Below are 9053 nucleotides of genomic sequence, written 5' to 3' on the forward strand. Positions count from 1 at the left end.
TTGCTTGTTAGAAGCAAAAATTCCACCTTCTGTATTCCAAGCTCAAAGCAAGATCTGGCCATTTGGGGGGCTGCTATCTACTTTCATGAGACAGATCAGTTTTTAACTGAAGGGCTGCAACCTTATTAATGACAAAGTTGACTCAGATAGGGCTTTGTGTAATCCTTTTTGTTTTTTTTTTGATTCCTACTATTTTGGAAGGAATGGAGTTGCAAAGCAGCACATCCCCATCTACCATATTCCAAAGTGAGTTCCAGGGAGCTAGAACATGAAAACCAATCAATGATGCTTTGTTGATTAATAATTCAGATATTGCCAATTATAACTAAGCAGGCAGACTCTAAATTTTATTGGCCTGGGCTTGAAACTTGCCTAGTCAATTTTCAAAGGTGAATCAGGCCACTGTTATTTATGAGTAGATAATGCTTTGTGAAAAAAAAATAGCAGTGGCTAGCATAAGTGCTGCACTATTATCCACAAAATATTCAAAGACTCAGAGAAAAGCCTCTAGACCCTCTATGGAGAATGTGTAGAAAAAATGTGGACAATTATTTCCATAGCATAAGAAAGTGGCAAAGTAGGACAGTGGAAAGAGCAATGACTCTGAAGTCGGTTGACCTGGGTTCAAAGCCTGCCACTGGCACTTAGAATCTGCATAAGCTTGGGCAAATTTAACCTCAGGGGCCTGTAATATGAAATGATTGGACTAATTGCCCTCTAAGGTCCTTTCCAGTTGTAAATCTAGGATCCTGAGAAAGTAATGAGGGCTATGATCTCTCCTGGTGGGAGGAACACCCTGCACTGATGAAATTATGTATTTTTTAAAATATGTAAACATTTAAGGGACCACCAAGGTACAGTATTCACAGCTTGAGTTAGGGCAACAGAAAGTCATGAGTTCTAAGAGAACAGGGGAAAGGAACAAATATTTTATAAAGCACTGAACCTAAAGTCAGGAAGACCTGAGTTCAAATATAGCCTCAGACATTTACTAGCTGTATGACCCTGGACAAGTCACTTAATTCTTTGCCTCAGTTTCCTCACCTGTAAAATGATCTGGAGAAGGAAACGGTAAACCACTCCAGCATCTTTGCCAAGAAAACCCCAAATGGGTCACGAAGAGTCAGACATGACCGAAACTATTCAACAACAACATCCAATCAATAAGCATTGGAGGAAAGAGGATAGCCCGGTGGACAGAGAACACCAACCCTGGAATCAAAGGAATCTGTGTCCAGCTGCCCCTCTGACAGTTGCTACCTCTACGATAGAAGGCTAACCAGCGCTAGCTCCCTGTGTCTCTGTTTCCACATCTGTAAAATAAGGAGGCGTGGATGTAATTACCTCCATGATCTCTTCCACTTCAGGAGTCTGTGATTCTAATGAGTCCTACTTTCCTACTGGATATGGAGTCCTTTTGTGAGGCAGTTTGGCATAATGGCTAGACTTGGAGTCAGGAAGCCCTGGGTTTGAATCCTCCCTCAGACACTTACCAGTTGTGTGGCTTTGGTTATTACTTCATCTCTCTGGGCCTCAGTTTCTCCATCTGTAAAGTGAGGGAGTCAGACTTGACAACTTCAAAGACCTCTTCCAGCTCTAAATCTATGACATTATGGTTGTTCGTTCCAGATGCTATGTTTGACACTGGTGATTACAACACTAAACGAAACGGTGTAGAGTTCAAGGAGCTTACATTCTATCAGAGGAAACACAACAAGGTGTCCAAGTAGGACTTTGGTAGAGGCAGACAATTATAGGATTGGAAAGTGCCTTAATGAAGAGAGCAATAGAGAGTATTTGTTTTGTCATACTGTCCCCTAATGCTCCAGTGCCTCCTGAAAGCTCCAGATTCCACTGGGCCATTTTATTTTATTAGATAGTACCTAAAGTGGCCAGACCTTTCCTCCAATGGTATCAACTGGGGGCAGAATGGGAATTCAGTCTGAATTGAAAGATAATGTGCCCCATTAGTATCAAACTCCAAAGGTGTATGTATATGTGTACATATGTATGTATGTATATATGTGTATATACATGTATATGCACATGTGTGTATATGTACATGTATATACACATACATATATGCACATGTATACATGCATGTCTATATATGTATGTGTATATATAGTATGTAGAATATATAGTACATACAATATATAGTATATGTACATGCATATATGTAATATGTACATATGTGTGTGTATATATGTATATATTTTTTTCCTTTAACAAACTAAAAATGCATGGGTAACCAGTTCAATTCATGTACTACATTTTAGGAAAAAAATTTTAGGAAAAAAAATTCTTGTACAAATTATATAGGTATATATTATATTTCCCATTTGTTTTTATTTGTTGTAAAAAGCAAATCCCCATTCTGAGTCTCTTCAGATCAGTGTCACACACGTGTATACATACATGTACATTCAAATAACATACACTCTCTCTATAAATCGGCTTCTGTAGCTATTGGACAGACATTATAGATACCGTTTTGATATTCCAGAATCAAAGGGTTGTCATTAAAAGCAAGCAAACTATCGAGTGGGAAAGCAGACTTATTTCGCAATTACCTTCCTATTAGTTGCTGCCCATTGCTTCTGACAGGTATAAATTAGATCTCGCCAGGTTGCCTACAGATTAATGAGTTCCAAAATTGGCATTCAATTGTTTGGGAGTGAAAGGCAGAAAAGGGGAGGCTGATGCAAAATCTTTATACACCTGTGATTAGAAGATATTTCCTTTTATTTCATATTTTTCTTTTTCCCCTCTTTCTATCGCTTGGGTGATAACTGACACGTCTATCTAAGGATTCCTTTCGACGCAGCAGAAACTTGCAGCTGAGGCAGGGCCAGAATTAATAATCTGTGTGAGCAAACACACAGCTGCTGTTTGTGGAGAGAGATTCTATTAACGAACAGTGAATTCTCATAATTAGCTGAGCGGTTTCTGCAGCTGCCCGCCTGACCCCCAGACTACACAAATTGTGGGTGGTGTTTGGCCTCTAAATCAATCTTACCTAATTACTATAAGCATGTTCCTCTAGTCTTAATGACTGCAAAAAAAAAATTAGACATTTCCTTACTCATTCAAATGTTCCTCTTATTAGATTTTTTTCCCTTTGTGCCTAAATTTTCATTTGTCTACTAGAATCTGTAAAAGTATACAGGTGTGGTTACAAATCGGAAGTATCATTTGTTTCCCTGTGACCATAAACCAGCAAATCTCTGCTTTGCAAATGGGAGCAGGAAGTGTATTCCCAAAATACATCAATCTCTCTTACATCATTCAGAAAATAGACTTCATGTCTGGATCCATTCAAAGCTCTCCTGCTTTCTTACAACCATGCCTCCTCTTTCCTCATCTCCTGCCCCTCTCCCTGATGCCACACATCTCCCCAAACTCTGTTAATTGAAAAAGAGAAAAGGAACATCTTTATGTAGAAGAGATAACTCACTTCCTCAAAGAAACTGTATTATCACTTGTCACTCAGTCACCCTGGCCTCTGCCAATGAGAAATAAAGCTGGTTTCTTTGACATTGACGTACCTGACAAGGGTGTGGTCCTCACTTCCTACTATAGCATTGGACTGGAAAAATGTACCTGTTCAGAGTGTACCGCTGACATCAATTTGCTTGTCTAATTACATTTTCATAACTTTTACTGCCTTGGGTATATGGAAACAAACTGATCAGATTCACCATGTTGCAATGGCCATATTGCTAAATAATGAGCTTGAGGAAAATGAGTACTGATTCTGAGTCTTCTTTCTTTGTGCTAGAATGTGGGATTACAGTGATTCAGTTCAATTAATTTCTTTTATTTTTTATATAATTTATATTTTTGAATGTCTACTATGCCCAGTCAGTTGTGTTCTGTTAAACTCTGGGTAAGGGAGTGCTGGTGCCAGATGCACAAATAATTATATGTCTGCCCATGAGAAGATTGTCATCTGCTTCTAGTATAAGCATGGCACACAGTAGGTACTTAATAAATACTTATTGGTGATTGATTACCTGACAATAATTGTAGTCTGGCTATAGTAATTTTTGGAACTAGAGAATGTCTATGATGAGGTGTAGAGGTTTAGGGGTGCTGGGGCCCCAAAATCATGACATGCAGCTCCTGCCAGAAAGAATTCGACTCAAGCCTTTTTTCAGCGAAAGACAAGGTTTATTAAAGATCTGCCGTATTAGCCAGACGCTTAAGGAATCTGAGCACCTGTGAGCTATTGGCTAGATTGTAAAAATCTGAGCAGTGGCTAGATTATAAGAATCTGAGCACCTTAATGGAGACAAGATGGACCTTATATACAGAAAGACTGTGGGAGGGACCTAGGAATGGCCAAGTAGTTTGGGGTGACTGGAGGAGGGGTCCAAAGAGGATCTGGATGGGAATGGCCAGTAAACTGGGGTGAACAGAACTCCTGAGACCTGGTCACATGTCCAAGGGAGAATGGAGCCTAGCTAGGATTAAGAGTGGGAAATGGCCGGGGGCCAAAGGGAGGTAAGACAATGGAGGGCTAGGCTAGTTTAAGGGTAACAGAATTGGAAGATTGGGTGTAGCCACCATGAAAGGCCAGTTGATGGGATTATAGCCTTAGCTGAATGCCAGAGATTTGGCCAGGTGGGAAAGTCCTGGGTTTTTTCTTTCTGGGGTCCAGATCCCAACCCCATCATCTAGACTAAAGAGTAGATTTACAGAGACGTGTAATTTGTTCTCAGGTGCTGTTTCAGCACCCTGAACAGTGTCTGGCACATAGTAGGAATTTCATAAATGCTTGTTGAATTGAATTAAAGGGCTACCATATAATAGAAGGATTCCACTTGTCTTGCCCAGCCTCAGGATGCAGAAATAGGAAAAATAAGTCAGGGAAACAGATTTTGACCCAACAAAAGAAAAACTTCCTAATGTCTGGAGCAATTCAGGGTGGAGTTCCTTGTCAATGCAGGTTTTAAAACAGAGGCTGAATAACAACAACAGCCTTTGGGGATGTGGCAGCTGGAGGTCCCCACTTGGGTTGAGCTGACCTCTGGGGTCTTTTCCAAAGCTGAGCTTCCTTGTTCTACCTAATATGTTGTTGTGAAGGATGTGGACAAGCTCGCCTGGTTCAGCTGGGGTGATATTCAAGCTACACAGATTCTGGAGTCTTCAGGCTGGAAGGAGGGAACCACAGACATCTGGATTTCTCTAAGCAAAGGCTGCTATTTTGTGTGAGATTGAGGCATTTACTTTTGGATGTGAATCAGGTCACTATTTACCTGACTCTCCTGACACCCCAAGTCCCTGACAAGAATTCTGATTTTGTGAAAACTCCAAGTGATGCCATTCATCCAGTTGCCTAAAGAAAAATTCCCCTCAGTGTGAAAGGGCCTGGTGAGGGAAGGAGGCTTCTTCAGGTTTGTCTCATATCAGTGAAAATGTCCAGAAATGTTGGTGTAGTGGAAATGAAGAGGTCTAGGACTTTGGGGTGCTCTTGGGGGAACCCCTGAGATCGGGATGCTGGGCCCTGTCTGAATGAATTCAACTAAAATCTTCCAGCCAGAGGAAAAGTTTCTTAGTTATAAAACATATAGGCCAGGTGACACCTGTAAGGATGAGCAGGCATGAGAAAGTCTCAGCCTTTTGGGCATGAGATTCTCAGCGTCTGAATGGGGGCCAGGGTAGATTCTATATACTGAAGTGACTTTGGGTGACCAGGGAAGGGTCTGGGAAAAGGGTCTGGGTGAGAATTCCAATTGGAATTTCTAAAGAGATTGAATAGACAATGGGAATAGATAATGAAGGAACTGAAAGGCATCTGAATGAGATCAAAAAGGTAGGGCTAGGGCTTTCAAAGGGAGATAAGGGGAGTCAATAAGGAATCTAAAATGGGAGCCAGATTCTTTTTAGGGCCAGGGGTTTTCCTCTGAAACAAGGCTAAGGCTTTCAAAGGGAGATGGGGGCTGGGGCCTGTAGACAAATGAGAGTCAGATTCCCTTTGGTCCAAGGGGCTAAGATCTTGGCTTGGGCCCACCCCATCAGAAAGAGCATTGGAGTAGGAGTCAGGGAACCCGAGGTTTCTTTTCTGGCCCTGAAACTAAAGTAGCTGGGTGATCTTTGGCAAATCATCTAACTTATCTGGGCCTTCATTTCTTCATCTGCAAAATGGAGCATGGAGAATGGATTAGAATAATGATTTATAAGTCTCTTCCAGATCTAGATTTCAACAAAATGGTAGATTCAGAAGAGATGGTGGCTGGCTAGTCTCTAAAGTGGGGGCCTTGTAATCACCCGTAGAGAGTCCATGACCAGACTTCTGAGGATGTATTATCAATCAATAGGAAGGTATAAAGGTAGATCACATCCCATTGCCTCTGTGATGGCTTTTTGATGATAACCACTGAGGTTAATTTCTAACACAAATATACTTATCCTTATCCCCTAATACTCCACCATTGCTCTCAGGCCCTCTGCTATACAAGCCTCCAATCTCACTCCTCCCTTCCATGTTATGAACCCATAGAATAGTTTTAATACAACATAACTAGTTATCCATAACAGCTGCTCAGGAGTCATTGGGAAAATTTTGCTTCCACCCCTGCACTGCAGATTACTTACTGGCCATGGCAGTTGCATCTTGGTGGGAATGTTCTGTGCTTGGGTTTTTGGGTAAGACAGAATGAAAACATGAACCCAATTCTTTCTGACTCCAAGTCCAAAGGGCTATCCACTATTCCAAACTGCTATTACAACTATTGTTTATACCATTCAGGCAACATTCTAAAATGTGTCTTTCTATCCCAGTGGTCTCCAAACTTTTTTTGATGATGCAACTTCCAGCAAATTTTTTTTGAGTCCATAGTCCCAATATATTTATATTTATTTACTTATAAATCATATATACATACATGACTATATGTACATATATAAATATATACACATATATTAAATATATACATATTTTAAAATCTATCCCAAATCTGTTTTCTTAATCATTTGGAAGTAGAAATTTTGGCTTCCTGTCCAATCATGATTTCTTGATGTGTTCATTTCTTTTTGGATTATGAAACAATTTTTCTATTTCACATATGGGCAATTTATGCACAAGTATGTCTTAGAAATCTCTACATCTTAGAAGCTACTCCAAGCCTGGAATTCACACAAACTGGAAATACCATCTACCCATGTGTCCTCTCCTTCTGATTGGATGGCTTCTCTTATAATCTCCATTTAAGCCTCCCAAGCAATACTCCACACTTTCTCCACCCCATCCTCCCCGCCAAGGTATCTTAATCCTGTGACCCTCACACACATTTCACCTTCCTTTTATTTATTTTTCCCCCCATCAGAATGTAAACTCCTTGAGAACAGAGACTGTCTTTCTATTTGTATTTCTATTGCAAGTAATTCAGAAAAAGCTAAATTGTCAATTATTAACTTTCTATCTGGGTAATCCCTCATAAGTATTGTTAGAGCTACCCACATTAACTTGGATACTAAATTGTCAACAAAATTAAGAAGTAAGCATAAAAAAATGCATTTCTTAAGTGCATATAATTTAAAAACTCTGCTTTTAGAAATCGATGACATTATTTAATTGTTAAATTCATATTTTCCTCACCTAAGAATGTAAATCACAATATTCTCTATAAGGTTATATTGAGAAACTTAGGTATGGCCTTAAAGGTTTCAAATGCTTATTTTTCCTATATATTCTGTCCCCTACCCCCAAACTCTCATCCCCTATGAAATAAAGTTATGGCAGGATTTTGTGTTGATGAGAGATAGAAAAATGAAGACTGGGGGATCAAGTATGTTAAATATAGGAAATGAGCATACTTCATTATGATACAAAGGGATTGGACAATCAACTAGTTAATCACCAAACATCATCAGTGGCCCATTTTGTGCCAGGCATTGGGAAAACAGACAGAAATAAGTGAGTCTTGCTATGGGAGGCAGTGTATGTGTGTGTGTGTGTGTGTGTGTGTGTGTGTGTGTGTGTGTGTGTGTATAACATTTACATTCAGCTGGGGGAAATGACACATAAACATGTAAGGAAACACAAACTATATACAAGGTAAATGTAGAGTAATTTTTTTTGGAGGAGGCTTCTTAGAGTATGTGGTACTTGAGGTGAGGTTTAAAGGGGGCTAGGACATCTTAAAATTCCAGTCACTGAAATCTGTGGGTGAGAAGAATGCAATCAGTACCAATATCAATATCATATATACTCCCAGTTTTTTTAATCTCAACTCTGTAGTGTTAGCCAAGACTGATAAAATAAGGAAAGAAGGAAGGAAGGAAGGAAGGAAGGAAGGAAGGAAGGAAGGAAGGAAGGAAGGAAGGAAGGAAGGAAGGAAGGAAGGAAAGAAAATAAGCATTTATTAAGAGCTTACTTTGTAAAAACCATTGTGCTAACCTTGAGGATATAAATACAAGCAAAAAGAAAGATAATCCCTGCCTTCAAGGCGTTTATATTCTAATGAGGGAAGAGAACACAGAAGGGGAAACTAAAAGTGTGGGGGGGTTGGGGGGGTTCAGAGGGTGGGGAAATGAAGGTACCCAGCATGAGGGTATGATTTTGAAATCCAGAAAGTCAAGGATGGTTTGTGAGGGGATTGAAGGGTGTTCAGCCTGGCCCCTTTACAAAATGGAGGCTCCAGGAGAAGCTCCCTAATGGGAGAACGGGGGGGGGGGTGAGCCTCGAGAAGAAATATTCTAGTAGGTTTCAGGACTCCGTCTGTTGACTGTGGGATTGTGTTCTTTGTATATTTCAGTATAACCATGTCTCTTAGCCATTTCACTAACAATATTTCATAATCATGTGGAAACCTAGGAGAGGTGGGACCTGTAGGCTTTCAATCACTCAGTACCAGAAATATGAAGGTTCTAGCAAACGCTGATATTAAAATATGTTAATTGGACTACAGTAGGAAGAAGGTGGTACTCTAATTGTTTGATGAATAGCCTGGGAGTGTTGGGACATTAGGAACACTGACTTCTTGTGGACTTGTAAGTGGAATTATATATGCATTTAAAATAATTTTATTCATTCACACAAAGTAATT

The sequence above is a fragment of the Phascolarctos cinereus genome, unplaced genomic scaffold (genome assembly GCF_003287225.1).
Source record: "Phascolarctos cinereus isolate Bilbo 61053 unplaced genomic scaffold, phaCin_HiC Scaffold_4;HRSCAF=312, whole genome shotgun sequence".
Classification (NCBI taxonomy): Eukaryota; Metazoa; Chordata; class Mammalia; order Diprotodontia; family Phascolarctidae; genus Phascolarctos; species Phascolarctos cinereus.